This window comes from Pristis pectinata, chromosome 6 (assembly GCF_009764475.1).
Source record: "Pristis pectinata isolate sPriPec2 chromosome 6, sPriPec2.1.pri, whole genome shotgun sequence".
Taxonomy (NCBI): Eukaryota; Metazoa; Chordata; class Chondrichthyes; order Rhinopristiformes; family Pristidae; genus Pristis; species Pristis pectinata.
Window position 1 is genome coordinate 87,860,511 of NC_067410.1, and position 14,224 is coordinate 87,874,734.

The 14,224-nt window shown below is 46.3% G+C and overlaps 1 protein-coding gene across 6 annotated transcripts in view; it reads right to left on the bottom strand.

Moving 5' to 3' along the window:
• LOC127572130 (polyamine-transporting ATPase 13A3-like) overlaps nucleotides 1-14,224 on the bottom strand; it is a 95,746-nt gene that overhangs the window by 75,985 nt on the left and 5,537 nt on the right. The gene's annotated exons all lie outside the window — the stretch shown is intronic.

Here is a 14,224-nt window from a genome sequence, read left to right on the forward strand (position 1 = left end):
GTAATACTTCTGACTACGATATTCCACACCAATTTTAAGAACCATCACATTATCAACTAAACTGTAATTCAACATTTTATTTGCTCATCAATTTATAGCAGAATGTAAAACCACCTTTCAAACAGATTTCAATTTTCCTGGTGAGAAAATTATGTTTAACCTGTAGTTTTCCTCTGGAGCAGACCTTGTTGCACTGAATAATAACATTTGAAAAATACTTGTATGCAAAGTAAGTGTCCAATTATATAGTTAATTTTAATTATACCATATATTAAAAATGCTTTCACTACTTAATGCTCAGGTAATTTACAGTTACTCTCACTTTCAAATAATGCTTTTGACACATCTCTAGACTACATATCAAATACAGTGAATAGCACCAATACATATTTGTTTTGAATACTGGTTTTAATTCAGACACATTGGTAACATTACATTTTAACAAAGTTATTTAAAACAATTCACAACAGTAAACATCATCTGTTACATTCACATTAAGGTTGTATTCCAGTCCTAATTAGTTCCACTGGAATCATTGTTTTTCTATAAAGCAATGCAACTCCACAAATTAACTGCTAAATCTTTGGTTCACCACATCAACCCGATGTTATTTACAGTCTGAAACCATGTAGATTAAATTTCTGAGTACTATCTAGCATTTTATCTCAATTTGAGAGCACTTCATAATTGATTCTGAAACAAAAACTATTTATTTGAGGCGCTGGGCGAGTAAGAATGATAGGATTCAAATGATGGCATAGCAGTTAAAAGTAAATGTTACAATGCTAATCACAGTATTATAAGATTCCAAATATCATGACTGGATTAAGACCTATTACTTTTTAACATTTACTTTCCCTTTCACTTACATCTGGAATTAACATTGGGAAAGGAATACTGTCCATTGCAAGCAGCCAGTATCAACACAAGATCCCCTTCCAATAAGTAGGCATACATTGTTCCAACTTCAGAATACATGAAAAAATATGTTTGCCCTATTTAAAGTAAATATAAGCTCTTACAGCCCTTCTGTTAGGTGAAACCACTGAGAACAGCAAATGTAAAAATCTTCAATTGCCCTTGACACTACTCATGACCTCAGATGAAAAGGGAACTCCACTCAGTTTAATCCAGGAAACAGTTTTCAAGCAAAGCAGTGTTCTCACATTCTTGTTGGAGAATTCCTGGCAGCACACTATCTTCCCTGCTTATGGCCTTTGGCACTAATCACAATCTTAGCCCAAAGGAGAAGTCCTTTAATCAAGCTGTTTACTACATTTATCATTACCCCACCAGTGTTTTTTAACAATGTTAGTTATCATATATCATATACATATAATCATAAAGTTTGAATAAACTAAGTAGAATGTATGATTTCAGTATTCTAAATTGATTACAAAGTTCCTGGCAATAGTATAGCACACTATAGTTGCTAATTTAAGGAAAACCAAGAGATCAAGATTGTCTAAAAACAAAACCAGTCATAAAAAAGGTAATAAGTGATATTATTACTATGGCGTATTTGTGATAAAATATGAAAAAAACTTTTTTAGAAAATTAAATATACTGAATTTGCACTTATTAAAGACACATCACTAACAACCGGTGAAAGGTATACTCACCTTTATTCAATATGTTAATCGCAAAGACAACATCCATTCAGTCACACCAGACAGGAGGCAATCTGCCTCAGAGCTGTGGCTTCCCTTTGGTTTCCAAGTCCAGGACTCTGGATCTCTCCTTGAGAGAGATAGCCTCTGTGATTCCCTGGTGCTCATGCTGTTCCAGGGCTTGGTAAGTTAATAAATCCTCTTTCCAGGATCCATATTCCTCCAATTCCTTCCACTCTTCTCCAATGAGCTGATACCACATTGATAGTCCTGTCTAGGTCCTACCCATTTCCAACATCTGCATCCTTCACAATCCATTAACCATTCTTTTATGAGGCAACCTCCAAAAAAACACTGCCTCAATCTTTAATTTTGTGATGTTTTAGGCCTTTGATGACCACTTTCAAAATCTGCATCCACTCTTTTCTCACATTTCACAGCTACCACTTCACAGCTGCCAAAGCAACAAGCAATAAAATTTGAAAATGAGATAAAAACTTAGCAAGTCATGCAGCATGTGTGGAAAGAGAAACAATCAACACTTCTACAACCCTTCGTCAGAACCTTTCTAATTATGATGTCTGACATGCAGAGTTTTTCCAGCAATTTCTGCCTTTGCTTCAGGTTTCAGTATCCGGAGTTTTATTTTTAGATTCAAGCTTTAAAATTTGTTTCCCTGAACTTGTCTGCACTTTCTCTCTCTCATGAATTCCTTGAGTCTTTTCACACCCGTCCAACTGTCCCATTTTTCGGACTATTATAAATTTGTCTCTTCATTTTGTTGCTGTGGGTCCATTAGGGATCAAAATGGCAATTTGCGCAGGGAGCCAGAGAACATAGGTGAGATCTTTAATCCATACTTCTCATCTGCATTCACTAAGAAGGCCATTGTAGTCGGAGAATTCAGGGAGGCAGTGACGAAATTCTAGAACATGTCATCATTTAAAAAAAAGTATTAGATGGTTCAGTAAGGTTAAAAAGGTGGATAAATCCCAGAACATGATGAGATGTATCCCAGGCTGCTGTGGAAGGAGACTGCTGGGGTGCTGACAATTATTTTTAAATCTTCCCTAGCCACAGGCGAGGTGTTAGAACAGAGGTGTTCAACCTGTGGTCCACGGACCCCTGGGGGTCCACGGCGGGTTGCTGGGAGTCCGCGAGCAAGCCAAGAAAAAAATGGAAAAGTGACCTGTTACAAAGACGTAGCTTACTTGCTTGCTCCAGTTTTCCACTATTCAGAAAATCAGCCATATCTATTCTACCTGTTATAGGCGACAATCTTAGAGAATGAGACGGTGTTCCCTTCTGGTAAGCTGCCACTTAATATTCGATTTGTGTAGTCAGAGTAGTCAGTAGTGTTCACTATTCACTACTATTCTGTTGTGCACTGTAGTGTTAGCGAGACTGAGTGACGTTGTTGGTGTGCCTTAATAATATTGCTTACTTACCGTGCATTTATGCCACAGTGACGTCACTGTTAAATGAAAAGTGCGCAAGCGTGTAAATTTTAGATTAGTTTTGATAATTTTGTTTATCAGTAATAGTAATTAAACTGTCCAGCGTGTATTGCTGAGTATGGAGAAATTTCTGAAGAGAAAAGCTGACCAGAAACTGGAAGATTCTGATGACAAAGAGGATAAGGGTGACCGAAAGAGAAAACAATGCAAGTATGATCCAGAATACATTTCATATGGCTTCATCACAGTGGGGACAAATGCGGACCAACCTCTCTGTGTTGTGTGTTTGCAAACACTGTCCAACGATGCAATGAAACCAGCGAAATTGGGCGGACCCCCAAAGCCCACAAAGTCAAACAATCGATAATTGATGCATACAACACTTAAATTACTGCACATAGGCCCTATTGAAATAGTGACTACTTCAATCACCGATAATTACCAGTGGTGTCTTTCAGTGTTCAGTTCAATGTGAAGGTTGTGCCTGTTTTGCACTGCAGAGTTCGTCCAGACGTGGTGGTATGTGCGACAAACATACGCGTATGTCATCATCCATATTCAGTCTTGATCTGTATTTGGTTTTCGTGGCAGTGACTGCAGAAAATGCTATTGGTTGCTATTGGTTGCAAATGTAAGTGGTTGCAAATGGTAACAGAACATTGATGGCTTTGCCGGACAGCAGTGGATACTCCTGGGAACATGCTATCCAGAACGACAACAGTGACATTCAGTTGAACTGCAAGCGCAAAGTCCTGTCAGATGACAGTTCAGCCAATTCTTCTTGTTCACGTCCAGTTAAATCAGTAAGCATGCATTCAAACGGAGTTTGAATCCAATCAAACATGCTCGTGTCATCGTGGCCGAAATACTCGTGGAAATAATGTGACAGCTGTTGAATATGGTTCAAAATGGTGCTCGCAATGGCCCCTGTCTTAGTCTCATTCATTGTCAGAAAGTCAGCCAGCAATGAAAACATATCATAGATGCCGTGCTCGCATCTTCCCTTCCAGATACGGAGTTTTTTCTGGAAGGCATTGATTTTGTCATGCGTTTTCAGAACACTTGAGCCAGGTCCTTGCAATGATAGATTTAAGCTGTCAAAATGTTGAAAATATCTGCAAGATAAGCTAATCCGGCAACCCATGTCTCATCTGTCAAGAACTGTGCCAATGATCCGTTATGCTCATTTAGAAAAATGAGCAGTTCATCTCGCAATTCATATACACGCTGCACAAGGCGGCCTCGTGATAGCCGTCTGACTTCTGTATGTAGCAACAAATGCTTATGCTCGGCTTCCATTTCACAGCATATGTTTTCAAACAAACGATGATTGAGTGGCCTGGCTTTGATAAAGTTAACAATTTTAATGCACGTGGAAAACACATCCACAAGATTTTCATCCATGTCCTTTGCAGCCAAAGCCTCACGGTGAATCATGCAGTGGATTGCTGCTACATGTGGAGCTACTTCTTTCACTCGTGCGACTAGACCCAACTTCCGTCCCGTCATTGCGGCAGCACCATCCGTGCATACTCCAATACACTGTGTCCATGCCAATGCCGATTGTACAAAAAAAGTCACGCATACGGAAAAGTTCTTCACCAGTTATATACCCTGGGAGCGCCTTGCAAAACAAAGAAGTACGGCATCCCCACAGACTCCTGGAAACTCTAGCCCATTGATTTCTCAAAAGGAGGAGCAACATTCAGAGTGGTGTTGAGAACCTTGAGGCTATGCAGCAGGAACACAAGGAAATCTTGCAAAAATGGTGGAAGGAGTACCCTACCCATCCACCTCCTGTGGAAGAATCTGCTGTTCCCACAACTGGCCTTGTTAGCCACTTTAGAACCCACAAAGTCATAATGGAAGCAAGTCATCCTCAATCAGATGGGACAGCCCAGAAGACGTCTTGTGCTGCTCATGGCATCCTCTTCAACGCTCAAGGAACCATGATTGAATTCCTGGCTTGATAGTAATGGATGAATGAGGGACGCTGCGTGGCACGTCGTTACAGTCTGTGCCTGGAAGGGGTAGATAAAGCAAAGAAAGTAAAGCAAGAAGATTGTTTGTCAGTGTTGCAGACTCAAATCTCACAGCAATGGCCTTCAAGACTCAGCAACCTTGCTCTATGCAATGTACACTTAAGTCATCACCTCAAGTATTTTGTGCCCTTACTACTTTCAGTGCTTCTTCCACATTGTTTTCAATTTGGGAGATTAATATCCACTATTTGAGGAAGTGTGGGTAATGATAATCATGAGGAATCTTGCCCACATTTAGCATGCCATGTAACCGTAGGTGCAAAATCCGTGTAAGAATGTCCAGACCCACTCCTTCTCGATAATATTCCATTGCCTTTAGTGCAGCTGGATATGGAGATTATGCAGGAAAATGGAGCCTACAAAGATCAGCCATGTTCTTGAAGGTACAAGACTTAAATAACACTAAATAAACAAATTGTATGGAAGGCTGATGTTCTTAAAAATTATAAAAATCCACATGTATTTCAAAATCTTATTATGTTAACAACAATGGATTTTCTAAGGAAAATACAAAAGGACTACAAGTCAGAGAATTTTATTTTCCGAAGTAATAAATTACCATTCTTTTCAAATCTCTTCCTCTTTGAAACAATGCAAGAATTGAGCGTGTGCAACTGTTTTCTATAAAATTCATACACTTATATTTCATAAAGTACACTTTAACATTTAATTGACCAAGCATTGTTGCATTTAATTTCATTTGTAAATTTTAGAACACAAGCAGCTTTATGGTTTAATAGCTGCCAAGTAACCCAATTAATGTGACAAGTGGAAAAAGCATCTAAAATCATATTAACCAATTCCAGACTGACCAATTTAGCCAGGGATAAAACATATAGTGAGACAAATACACAAATTTATTTTTGTTTTACCAGTTATACAAGAATCATGGTCAATCCACAAGCAGTAGCAAACAGCATTCTGTTCACAACTCTGTTGGGCATCTTGACAAATTCCTCTTCATGAAAATTTGCTAATCCTTTACAAGGAAGACAATATTAATGTTTGTGAACCTAGGATCTGCACATAGCTTGATGAACCCACAAGTAAAAATAGCGAAGGGCCACTTTGGGTAAATTCCTTCCCTCACCCACTTTCCTTGGAGATCTGAATATTGTGTTTCTGCATTCAAACTGGAAAATGACTCTCTTGACTGTTATGGTGCAGGTGTAGATATGGGCCCCACCTGCATCTTTAAGCAACACTGAGAGTGCTTCCCACCTGTAACAAGGTGCTTTCCTGCATGCAGTTGTTAAAAATCCCAGTTTATATTTCACCTTAGAAATGTGATCCATCTAGTTTCTGTACAGGCCCTGGCTCCTCTCAACCATATTCCCAGCAATTTCAGGTAATTAAGCCTCACAACAAAATGGACAAAGGATCAGACTACTTGCCAAAGACTATGACTTCATTTTGCTGCAATTAAATCTGGCCCCAGAGACTAGTTAAAACTGGTTGGATACACTCATCAGTCTACAATAAAGTCATGAATCTATAGGGAGACTTTGACCCAAATACCAGCTTTCTGGGATTAACTCCGCTCTCATGTCTGCATATTTCCTAATGTACAGAAATTGAAACAACACTCAGACAAGAGAGAAGAGGGGGCAGCCATGCCTAACTCCAGATTTGATAGAAGCTTTTTGTTTCCCAACCACTGATTAAGACTGCAGTGTGTGTGTGTGTGTGTGTGTGTGTGTGTGTGTGTGTGTGTGTGTGTGTGTGTGTGTGTGTGTGTGTGTGTGTGTAGCGGCCCAGACCCGCAGGACTCGAACTGCCATCAGTGGCCGCTGGCGCATGCACGGGAACGCGACGCGGACTAACCATGGGGTGGGCCTTCCGGCGGGGACCGCACGTCACGTCCGCCGGAGAGGACCTCGGTTACTTCAGCGAGCGGGCGCGCTTTGTTTGATTCAGTAAAGTGTATTCCAGTCCAGCCTCTGTGTTTCTGCGTTTTCTTTTCTGCCATGTGCTGCGTACGGCTACATTTGGTGACCCCAACACTCCCAGATGGCATCTGGAACCCGCGACATGAATCCCAATGACTCGCACAACACAATCTCACTTAAGCTCCCGACTTTCTGGGCCACTCAGCCCCATGTTTGGTTCGAGCAGGCTGAGGCCCAGTTCAGCATCAGAGGCATTACAGCTGACGCCACACGGTACTACTACATGGTCAGTGAGCTCGACCAGGACATGGCAGTGTGGATCATCGACTTCCTGCACCATCCACCTACGGAGGACAGGTACATTAAAATCAAGGCACTCCTCCTCCGCACTTTCGGACTCTCCCACTGCAAACGAGCCGTGCAGCTCCAGCGCATGGATGGCCTGGGCGACCGCAAGCCGTCCGAGCTGATGGACGACATGCTGGCGCTCATGGATGGCCATAAATCCTGCCTCCTTTTCGAGCAGCTGTTCCTCGAGCAACTGCCAGAGGACATTCATCTCCTCCTCGTGGGTGAAGACTTCAGCGACCCGCGCAGCCTCGCGGCCAGGGCAGACATTTTGTGGCAGAGTAAGCAGCGAGGAGCGGCTTCCATCTGCCTAACCACGACCGCGCAGCCTAAGGCCAAGACCCCACAACCGAAACCGCCGAGACCCACGGGGGACAAAGATGAGGGTTCGGACCAATGGTGTTTTTACCATCAGAGGTGGGGGTCAAATGCACACCACTGCCGTCCACCGTGTGCCTTCCCGGGAAACGCTGGGGCCGGCCGTCGCTAGTGGCTTCGATGGCTGGCCATCGCAACAGCCTCCTGTTCCTCTGGGACCGACACTCCGGGCGACATTTCCTGGTGGACACCGGGGCCGAGATCAGCGTCCTTCCCCCCTCAAACATGGACACCTGTACCGCGGCCCCAGGCCCCGACCTCACCGCCGCGAACAGCACTACCATCCAGACGTACGGCTCGCGTACCATCCCGCTGCGTTTCGGCCCCAGCTGTTTTACCTGGACCTTCACGGCAGCAGCGGTGTCGCAGCCGTTACTAGGGGCAGATTTCCTACAGGCCAGCTGCCTTCTGGTCGACCTGAAAGGCCGGCGTTTGGTCCAAGCCGAGACTTTCCAAACCTTCCAGCTTGGGGAAGCCCAGTTCCCAGCCCTTCACCTGGACTCTGTCACGCTCTTGGATGACGAGTTCGCCAGGGTGCTGGCGGATTTCCCCTCCATCATCACCCCACAGTTCTCCACTACCGGTCCCAAGCATGGCACACAGCACCACATTCCCATGCAAGGGCAACCACTGCACGCCCGGGCCTGTAGGCTGCCACCCGACAAGCTCCGCCTCGCCAAGGAGAAGTTCCGGAAAATGAAGGAGATGGGGATCATCCGCTGCTCAGACAGTCCTTGGGCATTGCCGCTGCACATGGTGCCCAAGTCCACAGGAGGTTGGAGGCCCTGCAGGGACTACAGGAGACTTAACGATGCCACAACCGCCAACAGATATCAGGTGCCCCAACCTCCACAGGGCGACCATCTTTTCAAAAATCGACCTAGTCCGAGGTTATCGTCAGATCCCCGTGCACCCCAACGATGTGCCCAAAACAGCCCTCATCACCCTTTTCGGGCTGTTTGAATTTCTAAGGATGCCCTTCGGCCTCAAGAACGCCGCTCAGACTTTCCAGAGGCTAACAGACTCGGTTGGGCGAGGCCTGGATTTCATCTTCATCTACCTAGACAACATCCTGGTGGCCAGCAAGTCACGCAAGGAGCACGTGGCACACTTGCGCCAGCTCTGCCAGCGCCTGAGCGACCATGGACTGGCAATCAACCCGGCGAAGTGCCAGTTCGGGCTGCCGGAAATCGACTTCTTGTTCCACAGGGTCAACCAGCATGGAGCCGCCCCTCTGCCGGACAAGGTTCAGGCCATCCGCCAGTTTCCCAAACCCAGCACGGTCAAGGACCTGCAAGAGTTCGTGGGGACGGTGGATTTCTACCACTGGTTCGTGCCGGCGGCGGCGCGCATCATGAGACCCCCGTTCAGTCTGATGGCCAGCAAGGCCAAGGAGGTGGAATGGGATGCGGAGTCCACGGAAGCCTTCGAGCAGACCAAAGAGACGTTGGCGAAGGCGGCTCTCCTAGTACACCCGAGAGTCGATGTACCCACGGCACTCACAGTCGACGCTTCCGACACGGCGGTCAGCAGAGTCCTGGAGCAGCTTGTCGAGGGCCAGTGGCGACCGCTTGCCTTTTTCAGCCAACATCTGCGACTGCCGGAGGTGAAGTACAGCGCTTTTGACAGGGAGTTGCTAGCGCTCTACCTAGCCATCCGGCACTTCTGGTATTTCCTCGAAGGAAGGGATTTCACCACGTATACGGACCACAAGCCCCTCACTTTCGCCCTCACAAAGGTATCGGACCCATGGTCAGCTCGGCAGCAGAGGCACCTCTCGTTTATCTCTGAGTTTACCACCGACATCTGCCACATTGTTGGGAAGAACAACGTGGTCGCCGACACGCTGTCTCGTCCCCACATCCACTCAGTGACCACCTCAGCCCCAGAGGTCGACTACACGGCGCTGGCGCAGGCACAACAAGCGGACACCGAGATCCCGGCCTATCGCACCGCCGTTTCGGGACTCCGGCTGGAGGATGTCCCCGTCGGCCCTACAGCGGTTCGGCTCCTGTTGCGACACGTCGACTGGCAGACCTTGGCCCGTGGTACCAACAGCATGGAGGCGGCGGGTGTTCGACACACTACACGGCCTGGCCCACCCGTCCATCCGGGCGTCCATCAAATTGGTCTCAGACAAATTCGTCTGGCACGGTCTGCGCAAGCAGGTCGGACACTGGGCCAGGACCTGCATACACTGCCAGACCGCCAAAGCCCAGAGGCACGTGAAGGCTCCCCTCCAACAGTTCCAACTGACGCTCGGCAGGTTTCAGAACATCCACGTGGACATCGTCGGCCCCCTGCCCCTCTCCCAGGGCGCCAGGTATATCTTCACCATGGTCGACAGGTTCACCAGATGGCCGGAGGCCGTGCCACTAGCGGACACATCCACTGAGTCCTGCACCAGGATGCTCATCGCAAACTGGATCGCCAGGTTCGGACTTCCAGCAGACATCACCTCCGACAGAAGGGCACAGTTCATGTCAGGGTGTGGACAGCACTGGCACAGTTCCTGGGCACCCGGTTACACCATACCACGGTGTACCACACACAGGCCAACAGTTTGGCCGAGCGTTTCCACAGGCACCTCAAGTCAGCCCTGATGGCACGCCTCAGGGGGCCCAACTGGGCAGATGAACTTCCCTGGGTTCTACTGGGATCCACACGGCCCCCAAGGAGGACATGGGCACCTCCTCGGCGGAGTTGGTTTACGGCACCCCACTGACGGTCCCGGGCGAGTTCGTGCCAGAGGCCCAAGGTCCAGCAGGGACGCCGGCAGAAGTGCTGACGGAGCTGCGGGACAAGGTGGGGAGCCTGGCACCGGTTTCCAACCTCCAGACATGGCACTACACCATCTTTTGTTCCTAGGGATCTCCGGGACTGTGAGTACGCTTTCATTTGCAGGGGCATGCACAAGTCCCCTCTGCAGAGGCCGTACGAAGGACCCTTCAAGGTGATCCGGCACAACGGATCTACGTGTGTCGTGGAGGTGGGGGACCACGAGGAGACCTTCACAGTGGACCGCCTCAAACCGGCGCATTTGGACATCGGACAGCCCGTGAAGGTGCCCTCACCGCGCCGGCGGGGCAGGCCACCCAAGGGGGACACACAGACTGGGGATCCCATGCCCCCGATGGGTGATTCTGGGGGGGGTGGTGTAGCGTCCCGGACCCGCAGGACTCGAACCGCCATCGGCGGCTGCGGGAGCACAATGTGGACTAACCGAGGGGGCGGGCCTTCCAGCGGGGACCGCACATCACGTCCGCCAGAGAGGCTCTCAGTTACTTTAGCGAGTGTGCGCGCTTTGTTTGATTCAGTAAAGTGTGCTCCAGTCCAGTCTCTGTGTTGCTGCGTTTTCTTTTCTGCCACGCGCTGCGTACAGCTACATGTATTGAGCATTATACTCTAACTTTTTTCTCACTTTCTGAGCACCTTTGAGGATGCAGAACATCTTGTTATTGCTATACTGATTCCCATCTCTACATCATGGAATGGAAGTGGGATCTCATGGTCCTCTATTCTGTCTATTCCCTCAAGTTCCTCGATATTTTCTGGAGTCATCAGTCACATGTTCAGCTTCCAGATCCCCCTGCCAGTCTTCAGGTTTCCCGATGGGTGACAGTCTAACAGCAGAATGCAGTGAAAAGAGAATGATAATGCGAGTCTGTTGGAGCTGATAATGAGTGTTAAGGACACAAACAGCAAGTCTATTCCACACAGACTGACCCATCTGGTCTCCACCAGATGTATTGTCACTGTGCTCTTTCTGCAGGGTGGTAAAAATGCTGCACAATTTGGCATCCTCTGCCATTTCAATCAGGAGTATGGACGTAATGTTCAGCTTCCTTGCGTCTCGGCGAGACTGACCTGCTGCATTGAATATGCAGTTGAAGTTACCATCCACAACGGTTAGCTGGGCATTTACCGGTATCAGCTGGGTGCCACTGCAAGATGGCCAGCTGTTCACTCCATATCAACAAGATGGAAAACAGCTTCTGTACAATGTGTTTGCTACAAGGAAATGGGTCACCAACCTCTTATTTTGACTTCAGTGATGAAGAAGTTGGCGATGAAGAAGGCCTTGGGACCATCACTGTGACCACTGCTGATAATTGCCAAGGTACAGTAAACTACCTCACTAAAGTCGCAACACATTGCACATGCTAATGGATGTAATCTTTCAACTGTACACTCGCATTAAAGTGGATTTAAAGTTACATTACAGTGCATGGACATGCTGAGATAGAGTCACTTTATGCATCAACTTGTCCCAGATTTAAGTATAGTCTTGTTCTCCCCTGCCTATTGAGTTCCACTGTGATAAAGCTGGTGGCATTGTTGGGTAGAAGTTTAACTTTTCTATTCTACCATTGCCTTTAATCTGCTGCTCCTGGATTTTGGAGCTGGGATAGGATCTCCTCTGAACTTGCCCACATTCTGAGCTGGGGTGTGTTGCCTTCTGCACAGCTGCTGGTTTCTGAGAACTGAGGGTTGTAGGACATCACTGCTTCCACTTCCAAGGTGCCAGAGTTCTTTGCTCTTTGGGTCACTGTTGCTAGTTTCCCCAGAGAAGGGGTATACAGTAAAACTCTTAATCCAGCACACTCAGGACTTCTGGATGTTATTCTTATTTATACCCTAGCATACTTTTATTTTTATGTTTCATGCTACACAATAGAATAATAAAATTTTCCAGAGAGTTTCAAGGGAGCTCAGAGCACCGGGTCTCAGTAGGTTTTAAGGGAGCGCAGAGGACAGGGTCCCAGTGAGCCAGAAGCTGAACTATCAGGATTTCCAAATAACGAGATAATGCATTACTTTATTAGTGCTATTGCTCCTGTATTTTGGTTCCCGTCTCAAATCTTCTTTGCTTAGGGTGCTTTGTCAGAACCACCTTCTTTTCCTCCCACATCATGCCATTTCTTTTCTTGAACCCATATCATTCCTTGAACCCCAGCAGATTCAGCATCTAGGCATCTCTTACTACTTTGAATACACTGGCACCTCTGAATTTGCAAGCTTTTCTCTTATGTGATCCAGTCTGCTCTAGCATCTGGGTCACTTTCCAACTTATCATCAGCCTCAGAAACAGATCTATCATCACTGATATACGACATGAAATGTGTTGTTTCACCGCAGCAGTACAGTGCAAGACATAAAATTACCGTAAATTACAAACATAAATAAATAATGCAAAAAAAAAGGAATAAACATATAGTATTCATGGGTTCATGGATCGTTCAGAAATCTGATGACGGAGGAGAAGAAGCTATTTCTGACTCATTGAGTGTGGGTCTTCAGGCTCCTGTACCTCCTATCTGACAGTAGCAACGAGAAGAGGGCATGTCCCAGATGGTGAGAGTCCTTAGAGATGAATGCCACCTTCTTGAGGCACCGCCTCCTGAAGATGTCCTCAATGGTGGGGAGGGTTGTGCGGTGATGGAGCTGGCTGAGTCCAGTACCCTCTGCAGCCTTTTGTGATCCTGTGTATTGGAGAGTCCATACCAGCCTGCAGTGCAACCTGTCAAAATGCTCTCCTCTGCACATCTAAAGAAATTTGTAAGAGTCTCTAGTGACATACCAAATCTCCTCAAAGTCATAATGAAGTAAAGCCGCTGGCATGCCTTCTTTGTGATTACATCAATGTGTTGGGCCCAGCATAGATCCTCGGATATGTTGACACCCAGGAACTTGAAACTGAAAAAACAAAAATGCCACCAGAGAGAGGCAACATTCTGTGTGCAGCTTCCGGACTGAACAGCTGTGGTTGTCAGGTTCTCACACCATTCCTACTCCATGCTGTTTTGCTGAACTGTGTTTCCTCCTCCAAGGCATGATGCTTGCCATATAGGGTGACAATAGAGGGCAGAGTTCTGGTCCCCTTTCGGAATGGATGCAACTGATGCTTTCTGCTCCTGTGTCTCTTCTAGTCTCACTGCTTGGGCATAAGTGAAATTGCAGTTTGGTCAGGTTTTGTGGAAGTGACCTACACAATTCGCAATATACATTCTATAGTTTAGCTGCCTCTGGTGTGGCAATTGATGGGTCTAGCCGCGTAGCTGCCAATTGTTCCTGTCAACTGCAAGAAGCTGTCCACAACCAAATGCCATAGACTGATGAATTATGTGCCGAGGAACATGCTGAAGCTTCGTGCAGCTGCTGCAAAGGCTCTATGCGAAATGCCCCAGTTTAAAGTCCTGAGACGAGTGCACATCAAGGGACTGAAACCTTTGCAAGATCTCAGACTGTGTTCTCAAGGAATACATGTCAAACAAAATATATAACCAATGGAATTACATGATTTGTACCAAAAAAGTGGTGACATAAGAATGTTCCGTATTGTATACATTTACAAATTTTAAGATTAAAGTAATATTTTTTAAAATAAAAACTTTTAATTCATTAATCATTAGCATTGTAACTAACAAGTGACATTCAATGACTAATGACTTAGCACGTCAAAAAAATTAAGATATTAGCAAATTCTCTTCCAAGAATGT